Source organism: Heptranchias perlo, chromosome 14, assembly GCF_035084215.1.
Source record: "Heptranchias perlo isolate sHepPer1 chromosome 14, sHepPer1.hap1, whole genome shotgun sequence".
NCBI lineage: Eukaryota > Metazoa > Chordata > Chondrichthyes > Hexanchiformes > Hexanchidae > Heptranchias > Heptranchias perlo.
The window spans coordinates 68,833,076-68,846,273 of NC_090338.1; the positions used below are offsets into that span (position 1 = coordinate 68,833,076).

General features: G+C 43.5%; 1 protein-coding gene across 1 annotated transcript in view; it reads right to left on the reverse strand.

Moving 5' to 3' along the window:
- The window catches only part of LOC137332192 (serine/threonine-protein phosphatase 2A 55 kDa regulatory subunit B beta isoform), a 273,962-nt gene that overhangs the window by 207,655 nt on the left and 53,109 nt on the right, over positions 1–13,198 (reverse strand). The window lies entirely within an intron of this gene.

The following is a 13,198-nucleotide window of genomic DNA, read 5'->3' on the forward strand; positions in this document are numbered from 1 at the left end:
CTTGGTGGTGTTTTGCACTATGACCCTTCATCCATGTTTCTCAATAATAAAAGTAGAATCTCATTCAGAAACTGACTTTGAGATCAGATATTTTTTTGTTTGTTTCAAATACGAGCTCGCTCTCCAACGAAGGGACATTCAAAATCACCAGCTTTTCCCCCCAAATCATCTTGATATATGCCTGCTTCCAATATGATGAAATAGCCTTTTTTTTTTGCATTTTTAAAAATATATAATGTACACATTTAGTCCTAAATGCCCCCTGTTCCCCTCCCCCTCAGCGCTCTGTACTCTTTGAGCAAGACAAATTACAGCTGGCCTCAAAATCATTGATTTAATCATCCTTTTTCTTTTTAAAGCTATTTAGCATTTGCGTGCCTGCGTGTGTGTGCATGAAGTGATCCGTTTGATGTCACAGACAGCTCTACATCAGATCAGGTTTAGAGATCAAAGGGAGGGCGCATTTTGAACCTGAAATATCAAAGGAATCTGGGAGACCGCAGCAGCTTTACCAGGATGTGGGGTAAAAACCAAAATCATCCGTGCTGATTAAAAATCAATCCAATAATATGCTTTAACAAGCAGTTTTATAATTTTCTGAGAACAGTAATGTACATATTTTATATACCGGGTCAGCCCTGGCTCAGTTGGCAGCACTTCTGCCTCTGAATCAGAAGATTGTAGGTTCGAGCCCCATGCCAGAGACTAGCACAAAATCTAGGCTGACCCTCCAGTGCAGTACTGAGCGAGTTCTGCACTGTCGGAGGCGGCGTCTTTCGGATGAGACGTTAAACCGTCTGTTCTCTCAGGTGGACATAAAAGATCCCATGGCACTATTTCGAAGAAGAGCGGGGGGGGGAGTTCTCCCCGGTGCCCTGGCCAATATTTATCCTTCAACCAACATCACTGAAACAGACTAATCTGTTCATTTATCTCATTGCTGTTTGTGGGAGCTTGCTATGTGTAAATTGGCTGCCGCGTTTCCTACATTACAATAGTGACTACACTTCAAAAGTACTTCGATGTTTGTAAAGCACTTTGGGATGTCCTGAGGTCGTGAAAGGCACTATATAAATGCAACTCTTTCTTTCTTCTTTCTATACATAGAAAAATACATGTGTATTTTATATATATATATATACATATGTATATATATGTAAATATGTATATGTTCTAATATATAAACGTATCTCAGTGCCTACGGTATATATATATATATAAATGTGACATGATATGGATCACGTCACGTGATATACACACACATTCATCTTAAATACTGCAGTGGAAGCAGTTCAGCATTATTATTCATATAATTTGAAGCATTTCTGCTTTGATTCTGCAGTTGCTCTAACCTCACGTTCATGAATTCACAATACCAGCGCCAGATTCCCCCGCTCTCAGGGTGGGAGGTGAGAAAGGGAGTGAGTGGGGGTTGGTGCAAGGTCAGGAAAGAAGAAGGACTTGTATTTATACAGCAGCTTACCACCTCTCTCAGAAATGTCTCAGATTGCTTCACATCCAGCGAAGTACTTTGAAATGCAGACACACTGTTACGTAGTCAAACGCGGCTGCCATTTTGCATATGGAAAGATCCCACAAACAACAATGAGGTGAACGAGCAGTTAATCTGTTTTGGTGAGGAATGGGGGAGCAGGGTATCAGAGGAAACACCTCGCCCCTCTTGGAATTGCGCCATAGGGTCTTTAACATTCACTGGAACAAAAGAAAAGAACAAACTTGCATTTATATAGCGCCTTTCATGACCTCAGAACGTCCCAAAGCGCTTTACAGCCGATTAAGTACTTTTGAAGGGTAGTCACTGTTGTAATGTAGGAAACGTGGCAGCTGATCTTTTACATCAACACTTGCATTTATATAGCGTCTTTAACGTAGTAAAACGTCCCAAGGCACTTCACAGGAGCGTTATCAGACAAAATTTGACCCCGAGCCACATAATATGAGTATTAGGTTAGGTTGGTCAAAGAGATAGGTTTTAAGGAGCGTCTTAAAGGAGGAGAGAGAGGTAGAGAGGCAGAGAGGTTTAGAGAGAGAAATCCAGAGCTTTGGGCTTAGGCAGCTGGAGGCACGGCAGCCAGTGGTGGAGCGATGAAAATCGGAGATGAGCAGGCAGACGGGGCCTAGATTTTTGTGCTCAAGTCTCTGGAGTAGAACGTCTCTTTCTCAGGACAACCGGCAAAGGCCTGAAATTTTGAAGGCTGCACTGCTGGTCCTCCATGGTCAGAATAAAATGGTGCCTCACCCATACGGCTGTAATACTGGCAACAGCCTTTCACACTTACCTATGGAATGGGGGGAGGGGAATGCCTAGTGATGTACATAGATGTATTTAAAGGGGAAGCTAGATAAGTACATGAAGGAGAAAGAAATAGAACGATATGTTGATGGGGTGAGATGAAGAGGGGTGGGAGGAGGCTCTTGTGGAGCATAAACACCAGTACAGACCTTTTGAGCCAAATGGCTTCTTTCTGTGCTGCACATTCTATGTAATTCCTGCCTCCAGAGGTATATATATATATGCCATGATATAAATAGAGCATCAGTGGGCACCACAACAGTAGTGTGGGCCTCTGAAGCTGGTCTTATTCTCCACACCATTGCACGGGTGATAGAGTAAGCTGACAGGCCTCTTTAGTAATTCACCCTTGTCAGTTTTCCGCTCCATAAAACATTAGCGGCAACACCGTCATGCCAATCAATTTCAGTTAACCCTTTGATAGCCCACATTGACAACACAGCTTCCAGATACAGATGCGGGAGATATTTATTTCCCCTGGCTGCGAGGGACAGATCAGTAGAAGAAAAACAACACAGAGCACCTCTGGTAATACATTACACTGAGAGCGCTGTCAGCATTACACTGCACCTACAAACAGCTCAATCGCTGTCATGCTTTTTAAAAACGCCTCATGTGTCTCAAGTCAAATACCTCAAGGCATTGAAGAGACATAAAAGATCTAGATGCATAACAATGAGGAAAGGAGTTTATGGTGGAGTGTGAGCCATATAGGGCGTGAATGCTGCAATAAATAAAACCGAAGGCAATAAATCAGAATAGGGTTTAATGCAGAGAAACGTCCAGTTAAATTATATTGTGTTATTCAGCAAGTAACACTCCGTCCCCAGTGGCTTTAATTACTTTCTTCTCCCCATGTGCATTTAAGAGGAAGCTGGATAAACACATGGGGGAGAAAGGAATATAAGGTTATGCTGATAGGATTAGATGAAGAGGGGAGGGAGGAGGCTCGTGTGGAGCATAAACACCGGCTTGGACTAGTTGGGCCCAATAGCTTGTTTCTGTGCTGTACATTTGATGTAATTTTATGTCATGTTGACTCGTAATGTAGCAGTAATGACTGGCTGTGTCACATTATACACTATAATGTGAACACTGATGTCAGGTCAGGTGATAAAACCTGCTACTGTAATGATGGTACTACAATTGGTCAACACCAAGTGCTGAACAGGTGGTTAAATAACCCAGCCACCTCCAGAAAGTGCCAATGGCTTTTGGGCAGATGATCGCCTGGAGGAAGGAGACCCTCGATGGAGGAAATCCAATCAAACGGCGGACGAGCTAATCCTTGATTTCGCCAATGGGGCCCACAACCTGGAAGAGGTGACTCAGCCGCGGTAGAGAACAAGTCAACGAAAGAGCGACCGTCAGCAGTCCCAAACACAACGCCAGGGTTCAAGTCCCTGCCTTAAAGAGGAGTGAAGGACAGTCACAGGAGCTCTGACCATAGTCCTCAAACGATGATTGTGAACACCAAATTACCTCACCATTTTTCCATTTGCACAGAAGGATTTGCTGCATTCAGGAGGGCAGAAGTATGTCCCATATAAACATCCTTTTTTAAAACAAAATTAAGAATGGGACTCTGATGATTTAGTTGGTAAATGCACTGTTCAAAACATTATCAAGACCTATCAGCCAGCAGTGTCTCAGGTTGGTCTGTGGTCTGTATTGTTTTTGGTGATCCCACGCGCAATGAGAGAAGGGGGAATAATTTTTTTTCAACAAAGAAATCAGCTAGGTCTCTCTCTTCTGCTTTCATTCCCTGCTAGAAAGTGCCAGTGTGTGTGGCCCAGATGCCCTGCCTGGTGCAACCCGCCAGGATCGCTCAGACAGTGCAGTGTGATCACGTTAGATATAACATGCACCATTTTAAGCCACACGGACCAGAAGGTCCCAGGTTCAATTCCCATCTCTGCTGAGTTAATCAATCATAGGAACAGGAGTAGGCTATTCCGCCCCTTGAGCCTGTTGCACCATTCTATTAGATCATGGCTGATCTATATCTTAATTCCACCTTGGTTCCGTAATCCTTAATACCCTTGCCTAACAAAAATCTATCAATCTCAGTTTTGAAATTTTCAATCGACCTTCCAGCCTCAACAGATTTTTGGGGAGAGAGTTCCAGATTTCCACTACCCTTTGTGTGAAGAAGTGCTTCCTGACCAATCTCAGAAGGGGCAAAAGTTGGGTCTCTTGAGCCCCTGCTCAGGATTGAGGCCCTTGACAGAAAGTTAGCGAGTAAACACTATTCTAAAGCGACATGCATTCAACAGTTGTATCAATTGCATAACAACAGTACCATTACCTCAGGTCTTCTGCAAGTTGTACTGGACCCCTCTCCCAGTCCCTCCTGCTGTTGAAAGAACAATGCTTCGACAGCAGTCTGGGAAAATAATTATTTCATGCATTCAGGTCACACAGAGAGTACCAAGATGGATGACATGTCGTTCAAAAATCATTGAACTATCTGGGATTAGTGAGGACCCTGACCTGTGACGGCAACGGCCCTGCTCTCTGCTGTTGATGGAATACATCAAAGTCACTTTTACTTAGAGTGAACAGCCAATTCAGGACTGAGTTAGTAGGGCTTGCAAGTCTTCAGCTGTCAGAAGGCAGATTTGCAGCGAAGTTGAATTTGAAAAAGGAAATAAAGCATAATGCTCAAAAAATAAATACAGGCCGTTATTCTAATGTTGCTTTTAGTTGAAATTTTGAAACTAGTATTTTGACAGCGATGGGGAGAAATATTTTTAATTAAAATCACTTTCTTCTCCAAGTAAGGGTTTGACCATTTTAACAAGCCCCAGAAATGGTCATCCCATTGATGTGACTCCCCTACTCCATTTGTCACAGTCTGCCAGTGTGCCTCGTCTATTACTGCCTGGCTTCCCATGCCCATAAGTCGTAAAAGTGTACGTACACATGTGGCAATGTCGTCTGGACAATTATCTTTGCATCAGGCTAAAATGAACTTCAAGAAAGGTTAGAAGCTCATCTCCTGGAGAGCTGAGCCTTTACTTTAGTTGGATCTTGTGGAGCCATTGTAGAACGATTTGGTTTCCTTTTTTCAAAAATAATTGCACTGATGAGGTAATGCTCTTCAATTAAAAACAACATCAAAAACACAATTTTGAAAGATAATCACATCACTCTCTCAGAAGCCTGAACATAGATCTATGAAAACTACTACTTATAATTAAATTCCCCTTTCACCTGTTGGGAATGATTACTATTGAGATAGATTCCACATGGGCTAGCAGCCAACCTCACCTTGCTCAATAGTCACTCACATGCGTGAGCCTAGAGTGAGCTATGAGACTATGAGGGGCTCAAAGGCGAGCCCTATGCTGGCATCCACAAATGTACAAGTTTCAGTAGGGTGACTGGATAGTGAATGGGAATGTTGGCTAATTACTCCCCCACCGTCCACCCCATAGAGAGATCAACCATTGTGTCTAACCCTAACCATAGTGTCCCTGCAAACCACCTCAGCTGAGATCAGGTAACTCAGCACAGTCCAGAGATTGTTCTCAGTGCCACACCACATGGTTTATTCTCTCACGGATGTGTTGGGTGAAACCATTTTTCAGCTATGTCACTTCCCTAAATCTGGGGTGGGTGGGGGGAGGGAGGGAGGGAGGGGGGAGGAAGAGAATATAAATTAATACTGTTACCATCATGTTTTTTCTTTCTATCATACTGTAATTCAAAAAGGACCTATGCCGACACTGAATGAAGATCTGTGTAGTCATTCTCCATTTATTTTGCCTTCCATCACCTTGACACAAACAGACAGGCATATGGGCATACAGGGTGGATAGAAACAGCAGGAGAACCTTCAAGTTAGTCCTCTACTGACTGGACTTCCCTTTGATTTCCATTTATGTCGCCAATAGTGCACTGCTATATACTGAGAAAACTCTTACCATCATCAGTGACTGAACAGAGGCTTTAGTCTGCTGCTTCCTTATCACCCAGTTCCACAGTGAAAAAGGATAACTATCCAGGACAACTCAAAAGGGTTCATAATTTTAGGCAGAACCACATTGACCAGGAACTTTCCAAATAAAGTGACCCCTGTACTGGAAAGTGCACACGTGGATATAGAGCGGTTATTGAAAGACAGAAAGAACTTGCATTTAAATAGTGCCTTTCACGACCTCAGCACATCCCTTTACAGCCAATCAAGTATGTTTGAAGTGTAGTCACTGTTGTAATGTAGGAAATGTGGCAGCCAATTTGCACACAGCAAGGTCGCACAAACAGCAATGTGATAATGACCAGAGAATCTGTTTTAGTGATGTTGGTTGAGGGATAAATACTGGCCAGGGCACCGGCCTGCTCTTCTTCAATATAGCACCATGGACCGTTTACATCCACCTGAGAGGGCAGACAAGACCTCAGTTTAACGTCTCATCTGAAAGACGGCACCTCCCACAGTGCAGCACTCCCTCACAGTTCTGCACTGGAGTATCAGCCTGGATTTTGTACTCAGGTCTCCGGAGTGGGATTTGAACCCAGGACCTTCTAACTCAATCAAAGGTGAGAGTGCTACCCACTGAACCACAGCTGCCAGCTCAATCTCTGCTCTGTGCTGAATTATCTGATCTCAACTGGAGTGGTGATGAAGGCACCACAATTGCCTCCAGTACCTCAGCTAATGGAGAAGAACAATTAGCCAGACTACCCGCTCATGACTGCTATCCAATGACCCCCTGCCAGAAAGTAACCATGGGGAAATCTGGGGAGGACAGGATTAAGCTTTTCTACCCTGTCTCCTGCAGGACAGCCTACTGACCCTCACCACCAAGGCTCACATACGAAGAATGGCCATTTGGGCAAGGTATGACAGAAGTGGATCCCAGCAGGCGTTAGCACCTTCCGAATAGCAATGCATCATTTTTTTTTAAAATCCTGCCTTTTCACATTGGAACCAATTGCACCGTGGCTCAGTGTTAGCACTCTCGCCTCTGAGTCAGTAGGTCGTGGGTTCAAGTCCCACTCCAGAGACTTGAGAACATAATCTAGGCTGGCACCCCTCTCATCCGATGTAAAAGATTACATGACACTGTTCAAAGAAGAGCGGGGGAGTTCTTCCAGTGTCCTGGCCAACATTTATTCCTCAACCAACATGACTGAAACAGATTATCACATTGATGTTTGTGAGATCTTGCTATGCGCAAAGTGACCGCACTTCAAAAGTACTTAATTGGCTGTAAAGCGCTTTGGGACTTCCTGAGGTTGTGAAAGGTGCTATATAATGCAAGTCTTTCTTTTCTTTGACTTTGCTACCTTTAGAAAAATCTGTTTTAAAACCTACAGCGATGCGTCGTCATGAATATCACAAAGTGGGGAAGAGAACAGTCACATCTTTATTAATTGCATGCATACAAAGTGCCAATCTTGTAACACAGCAGATGTGTGTCCAAAATCCAGCTTCAGCACTATTGTGTAGAAAGTGTTTGCGCCTATTCATTAGCTGCCTGTTCCAACTGAGGCAACGGCATGAACTTCATTTATTTCAGAGAATTTGCTTCGAGAAGGAAGAATACAAAACACGTCAGCATAATAATTTGTTTAAGAAGGAAATTCAAGCAGAATTTTTTCACCCAAAAGGGAAAAATACCAGGTGTTGTGGAATAAGTTACCAGAGATGACCACTGAAGTGGACAATTTGAATCGTTCAAGAAACAATTGGACAGGTTTCTGGAGGGAAGGGATTGAAGGATATGGTGATAAGGTAAGCACGGTCTTTCTTGATCTATGTAAAAGGGACTGTCTAATACCCATTTTCTGTTCCTAAAAATTCTTTGTGTTAAGATAGCATTACTTACTCACAAATCATCCACCCTTACCTCACGCATCTTCCTTTCCTCCTATCTAAAGGTCTTTAAAATCCAAGCCCAGCATCACTGAATCACTGCTTCCTAATTCATCTCATTTTCTCCCCTACTCTCTTTGCACTGTTGACCTTGGCCTTTCACCTGGGCTTCTCAATATATTAAAAAAAATACATTTACAAAGCAATTTATAATGACAGGGTTAAAGACTAACAACTTGAATTTACCTAGTGCCTTTAAAGTAAAAAAAAAGCTAGAAATGTACACTGAGCTGAGGAAAGAGAGATGATCCGCTGACTTCACCTACAGCATAGTTTTAGTCCAGTCAGATCGACTACAGATATTCTGTTGAGTTCAGTGTCTCTGGTCTCTTCCAGAAGCCAATCTCTTACGATCACGAGTTTGCCTTAATTGCTTAAAATCTGGTATTGTGATAACTGGATACAGGCCTCTGAACAATGAAAGCCCCATGTTATATAAACTGGACACTGTGATCTCGCACTTCAATATAAGGCACACTCAGATCCAAAAATGCGATGCCAACAATCAGGAGCATTCCCAACACGTAGCTAAATAGTGGAAAACCAACTCACCAGGAGCTGTCTGTGGTCCTGAAGGTATAAACGCACAAAGCTACTACGCTCAAATAGTTGCACAGTACTGCAGATAGTTACACACACACTCACACACACACACACACACACACACACAAATGCATAGCAACAGTTTTACACTTATTTTTATCCTACTGCAGTTCGAGGTATCATCACTTTTTCCTCTACAAATGCCTTCGGATGTCATCCTGCAGTTCTAATAGCAGCACTTAATCCGATTGACATAACTGCAACATGTAGAACATGAAGTGCGTTTTACATTATAATGTGACATGGCCAACAATCTCCGGAAATTACACTTAATCATCCACAGCACCTCAACTAATGACTGTGCTGGAAACTTATTGAATTCTTGACAAATTGTCGCCACTTTAAAACAGACCACATTTTCAACACAAGAAAATCACAAACTTTTGAGAAACAAAAATTTCATGAACTTTGCGCTCACTAAGGTGGGGGGGGATGTTATTGCTGTGGAATAAAATCCTTTCACCTCTCAGTGAAACTCGTAGATACAGAGAATGCATCACAAACAACAGCAAGGGAGGGCAAATATCTCAACAAGCAGTGGTTGATCAGATAACTGACTGATGTCCAAGTCACTGATCGAGTTAGGGTGAGCCTCGGGATTGCAGAATCAGATATTATATTACTGGCATAATCTATTTATAACACTTTTAGTAGGAGTTCAATTAAAAATAAAATAGATGAGGTTAGGCAAGAGGAATCAGGCCTATATTGCTTTTGTCACTGACATCGCACTCATAGAATTCTGATTTTAATTCCACACAAATTAAAAACTCACTTCTACTAATAAGGTTTCGTTTTGTCTTGATGACTAAAGCGTATAGTGCAGCATTCACATAAAAAGGGTACAACCGTTCTCATTATCCTGCATGGCATCTCACTTAACCGAACCAAGTCCCGTTCACCCATCACCCCTGTGCTCGCTGGCCTAAATTGGTTCCTGGTCCGGCAACGCCTTGATTTTAAAATTCTCATCCTTGTTTTCAAATCCCTCCATGGCCTCGCCCCTCCCTAGCTCTGTAACCTCCTGCAGCCCCACAACCCTCCGAGATCTCTGCGCTCCTCCAATTCCGGCTTCTTCTGCATCCCCGATTTCCAACGCTCCACCATTGGCGGCCGTGCCTTCAGCTGCCTAGGCCCTAAGCTCTGGAATTCCCTCCCTGAATCTGTCCACCTCTCTCTCCCCTCCTTTAAGACGCTCCTTAAAACCGTAACTCTTTGACCAAGCTTTTGTCCTAATATCTCCTTATGTGGCTTAGTGTCAAATTTTGTTTGCTAATGCTCCTGTGAAGCACCTTGGGACATTTTACTACATTAAAGACGCTATAGAAATGCAAGTTATTGTTGTTAACAAATAGTATCAGCTGGCAACTGCACCATAGAGGAACTCAGGGGTTTTTTTTGTTGCCAGTAAATCTGCGCCAAAAGAATCAAAATTTGTTGAGTGACTGAACTCATCCTGATGAGGGTTTCTGTTCACCATGGTCAAGGCTGAACACCGTAGGAAACAGAAGAGCTGCTAGTCATGAACCCTTTTACCAGTCGGCCTGCCTTTTTATCCGGGAGCACTGTAGCTCAAAAGCAAATGTCCAAACCAAGTCCCATGGTGTTACCCTCTTCTCTTCTACCCTCCTGCTCCCTAATTAGCAGCAATGGAGGTGGACAGGGATCAGTAAGTCTTCCCCAGTGCCAATATAATGTTTTCGGAAGATGCCTCAGATCAGCAATGCTGATGATCAATCTCAGTGGCACGACAGTCCCACTGAGAAACCTAGGTGAAAGGCTAAGGATTTCAAAAGGGAAGGTCATGCTTGACCAACCTTTTGAATTGTTTGAAGAAGTAACCGAGAGGGTAGACAAGGGTAATGCAGTAGATGTAAAATATTTGGATTTTCAAAAGGCCTTTGATAATGTACCATATAGTAGAACCATGGCGACGGTCAGAGCATGTGGAGTCAGGGGACAAGTAGCAGAATGGATAGCAAGCTAGTCGCAAAACAGAAGACAGAGAGCAGGGGTGAAAGGTAGTTACTCAGACTGGCAAAACATGGGAAGTGATGTGTAACAAGGGTAGGTACTGGAACCATTGTTGTTCACTATTTATAACAGCAACTTAGACTCGGTAATCGGAATTACAATTTCAAAATTTGCGGACGACACCGAATTGGGGGGTATAGTTAATACTGAGGAGAACTGCGACAAAATACAGGAAGACATTAATAAACTTGCAGAACGGGCGTGTAATTGGCAAACCAATTTCAATATAGATAAATGTGAGGTATTACATTTTGGTAGGAAGAATAAGGGGGCCACAAACTGCTTGGATAATAAGAGTCTAAATGGGTCAGGGAGCAGAGGGATCTGGGGGTACAGATACACAAATCACTAAAAGTAGTGACACGGGTTAATAATGCCATAAAAAAAAGCAAACCAAGCACTGGGGTTCATTGCTTGATGGATAGAATTGAAAAGCAGATAAATAATGTTAAACTTGCAGAGAACCTTGGTTAGGCCACACTTGGAGTACTGTGCACAGTTCTGGTCCCCTTATTATAAAAAGGATATAGAGGCACTGAAGAAGGTACTAGGATGATACCAAAACTGAGAGGTTATACCTATCAGGAAAGGTTGAGCAGGCTGCGGCACTTTTCTTTAGAAAAGAGAAGACTGAGGGGTGACCTGATCGAGGTCTTTAAGATTACGAAAGGGTTTAATAGGGTAGACCTAGAGCAGATGTTTCTACTTGCGGTGGAGACCAGAACTAGGGGCCATAAATACAATATAGTACCTAATAAATCCAATAGGGAATTCAGGAGAAACTTCTTTACCCAGAGAGTGGTTAGAATGTGGAACTTGCTACCACAAGGAGTAGTTGAGGAGACGAGCACAGATGCATCTAAGGGGAAGCTAGTTAAATACATGAAGGAGAAAAGAATAGAAGCATAGTGGTTATGTTACTGCACTAGTAATCCAGAGGCCTGTGTTAATAATCCAAAGTCATGAGTTCAAATCCTGCCACGGCAGCTGGGGAATTTAAATTCAATTAAATGAAAGCTGGAATTAATAAAAAAACTAGTATCTGTAATGGTGACCATAAAATTACTGGATTGTTGTAAAAACCCATCTGGTTCACTAATGTCCCCTTTAGAGAAGGTACCCAGTCTGGCCTATATGTGACAAAATTGGGAGAGCTGTCCCACAAACTAGTCAATTAACAGGCTGACGTAGCCATACTCACAGAATCTTCCATCCCACTAACAGGACAGACCCACCAGAGGTGGCGGTACAGTGATATACAGTCAGGAGGGAGTGGCCCTGGGAGTCCTCAACATTGACCCTGGACCCCATGAAATCTAATGGCATCAGATCAAACATGGGAAAGGAAACCTTCTGCTGATTACCACCTACCGCCCTCCCTCAGCTGATGAATCAGTCCTCCTCCATGTTGAACATCACTTGGAGGAAGCACTGAGGGTAGCAAGGGCACAGAATGTACTCTGGGTGGGGGACTTCAATGTCCATCACCAAGAGTGGCTCGGTAGCACCACTACTGACCGAGCTGGCCGAGTCCTGAAGGACATAGCTGCCAGACTGGGCCTGCAGCAGGTGGTGAACGAACCAACACGAAGGAAAAACTTACTTGACCTCGTCCTCACCAATCTACCTGTCGCAAATGCATCTGTCCATGACAGTATTGGTAGGAGTGACCACCGCACAGTCCTCGTGGAGACGAAGTCCCGTCTTCGCTCTGAGGGCACCGTCCAACGTGTTATGTGGCACTATCACCGTGCTAAATGGGATAGATTCAGAACAGATCTAGCAGCTCAAAACCGGGCATCCATGAGGCGCTGTAGGCCATCAACAGCAGCAGAATTGTATTAGAGTCATAGAGTCATAGAGTCATACAGCACGGATAGAGGCCCTTCGGCCCATCGTGTCCGCGCTGGCCATCAGCCCTGTCTACTCTAATCCCATATTCCAGCATTTGGTCCGTAGCCTTGTATGCTATGGCATTTCAAGTGCTCATCCAAATGCTTCTTGAATGTTGTGAGGGTTCCTGCCTCCACAACCCTTTCAGGCAGTGAGTTCCAGACTCCAACCACCCTCTGGGTGAAAAAGTTCTTTCTCAAATCCCCTCTAAACCTCCCGCCTTTTACCTTGAATCTATGTCCCCTTGTTATAAAACCCTCAACGAAGGGAAAAAGCTCCTTCGTATCCATCCTATCTATGCCCCTCATAATTTTGTACACCTCAATCATGTCCCCCCTCAGCCTCCTCTGCTCCAAGGAAAACAAACCCAATCTTCCCAGTCTCTCTTCAGGCCATGAGGTTACAGATTCTAGCACAATCTGTAACCTCATGGCCTGGCATAGTCTTTTAGACCACATAATCACTCTTCC